Raw genomic sequence first — 3,029 nt, forward strand, 5'->3', positions numbered from 1 at the left:
TGATGAAGACAGTGCAGGTTCCGGTGAATAGCGGCGAAGTGGAAGAGATCAACACGAAAGAGCTCGCGCAACGGATCAGCGCCGAGCTCAAGAGATACAGCATACCGCAGGCAATCTTCGCTCAGCGCGTACTGTGTCGAAGCCAGGGTACTCTGAGCGACCTGCTGCGCAACCCAAAGCCCTGGTCAAAACTCAAGAGTGGTCGCGAGACCTTTCGGCGAATGTGGAAGTGGTTGCAGGAGCCCGAGTTTCAGAGAATGTCGGCCTTACGACTAGCAGGTTAGTCGTCCGCGCGTCAACAACCCTTCCCCATCTTACTATTTCCTTTATCCCTGTTCATTTTTACTACGTATATATTCAAAGATTTCCTTCTCACAAAAGTCAATCGAGTCACTTTTCATATACTTGATACATATTCTCGAAGATCCTATAAGTCTGTCTCTGTACTGTGTGCACTTCGTGCACTTCAATTAGAACAACAAAAAGGCAAAACATCCGGGCTCTGATCAACGTCGTCAACGTTTTATTCGTCCTCATCGTTGTCGTTGTCCTCGTCGTGTGAGTCTATCGCACATGTAATGTAAATATATGAAACACATGTAAACATCATTTACCACACGTTGTTGCGTATCACACGCTTGTTTCACCACACGTGTTGTCTCGCTGCTCGCCTTGTATTCTCGTCCTTGCGCGTTCTTATTATCGATCGTATGTATCGATGCGAACGCGCGAGATTCCTTGAATTACCGATTACGCTCCACGCCAAAACTGTTCGCGGAATTTCACTATTTTAAAAATTCATCCCTCTCAGATATCTTCCGAATAAGATTGTGCCATACACAAAAAGGAGAAACCGGATATTCGATATATCGCTTTGACAATATGTTTATAATAGTTTCGTCTTGGCGGTGTATTTAGAATTAGTTTTGACGAGCTAAGAAGCTGAATATATAGAAAAGTTGCATCTCTCTCGTGTTATATTATTATGCAGCTACAAACGAGATTATAATTAGCTGACAAAATAAATGAAATTCTGAAAAGAGATTAAATTTCCATCAGCTTGTGTTAGCAATGACTTTGTCTGGCAACATTGTGAAATTTAATTAAACACTCTCGTTAAAAAGTGACGAACAATATTTTGTGAAAAGTGTACGTGATAATATGTTATTTATTCGGACTGGAGATTCTGCGCGACAAAAAATTCGCTGTGCCAAAAATTACTTGATAAACCGCAATCTATCGTAATTATCTTTGATTTACACAAATAAGGTATTCGGATGATGCTCTTTTGAGAGAGAAAACAAAATTTAAAAACTTGAAAAAAAACAAACAAGTTAATTTTCCAATTACATTGAACAAATGTAATTAAGTTGGAACTTTTTCTAATTTCTCAGATTGAGATATATAATATCGAAATATATATAGTAAAACACAGAAGAAAAATCTATCTTAAAAATTCTCAATAAGACAAATTTATAAATAAATCGCTCGATTTTATTATGCGACGAAAATTAATTCATTAAAACGTTTTAGCGTAATTGCAAACAAAATCATCTAAAATTTTTAAATATAACACGTACGTTGGAATATAATACACGTATCAAAAACTTAAAAACATTAAAACCTTTTTTTCCTTCTATGATATATTCATTAATCCTCCGCTGAAATTTAGCACCTTTGCTATAATTTAACAGTTTGCAAGTACACACCAACATTTAAAGATCTTAAAAAACATAAACAAAACAATTATAAAGAAAACAACTTTAACGAAGCAGTTGTTTTAGAGAAATAATTTCCAAAAAATTTTTTTTATTCAAATGCATTTGAAAAAAAAAAAAAGAACGAAGAAAGATAGATCCTCTCGCATTCTCTCGTAACGATGACAGTGCGCGAAATCACGTGAGGGGATGAGGAGAAAGAAAAATCGGACGAGCAAACGACTGGACGGACACGTTTTGGGAATCGCGCGCGAATCGAAGTGGAAGCGCGCGCGCGGAGAGTGGAAGCGCACACGTGGCACCCACGTGGGAGAGGCGTTCCCTTCCATATCATTCAGAGATAGACGCGCGGAATAACACTTTTCGAATTCAACATCCTTCTCGTCTCTAACGCGACGGCGGCGCGGCAACGGTGGCAGTGGCAGTGGTAGTGGTAGTGGTAATGGTAATGGTAATGGTAATGGTAATAGTAGTGGTAGTGGTAGTGGTAGTGGCGGTGGTGGTGGTGGTGGTGGNGTGGTAGTGGTAGTGGTAGTGGTAGTGGTAGTGGTAGTGGTGGTGGTAGAGGTAGAGGTAAAGGTAGAGGTAGAGGTAGAGGTAGAGGTAGAGGTAGAGGTAGTGGTGGTGGTAATGATAGTGGAGTAGTGGTAGTAATGGTGCGGCGTCGCGTTGCTCCATTCCGCGCGTGTTATTGATCGGCGCAGTCGCGCGACCTCGGCCCCGTTCGGCTCCGTTTTCCGGAACCGCCATGTTCGCCACGCCGCCGACGTCGTTGTCGTGGTGTCGTCCTTTTCTTTTGTCCTCTTTCTCTTCCTTTTCTTACGCGATCCACCCTTCGTCTATCGCGAACCGAATATTCGCAATTTTCACTCCGCAAGTTTTGATCTCAAACAGATCGGCAATTTTTTTATTGATATATAGCTTGAGTTTTGTTTAAAAAATAAAATTTTTGTTTAGTATTTCAGTATGGATATTTTAACCCTTGTAATTCACGTTGCAAAAGCATTTGAGTGACATTCTCTCCGTTATTCTAGTAGTATTTTTAAAAAAGGATGTTTTGAGATTTACTTATCCTGTAAACAATAAAAACTCGGAGTTTCTCACAAATAGAACATTCAGTAAAATTTCACCAAGATTTTTGGTCAGTCAATAGTCGCTTTTAAATTACCTTCATGACTACCGTTTGTCAAAAAAAATAAAATTAAAAAAATAAAAATCGCTTATCTTCTTTTTTTCTCTATCTTTTACTTCTTTTTCTTTATCATCTTTTTCTTCCTCTTTTCTCTCTCTCTCTCTTCACTTTTCGTAATA

This window comes from Pseudomyrmex gracilis, unplaced genomic scaffold, assembly GCF_002006095.1.
Source record: "Pseudomyrmex gracilis isolate BER0280 unplaced genomic scaffold, ASM200609v1 scaffold_422, whole genome shotgun sequence".
Classification (NCBI taxonomy): domain Eukaryota; kingdom Metazoa; phylum Arthropoda; class Insecta; order Hymenoptera; family Formicidae; genus Pseudomyrmex; species Pseudomyrmex gracilis.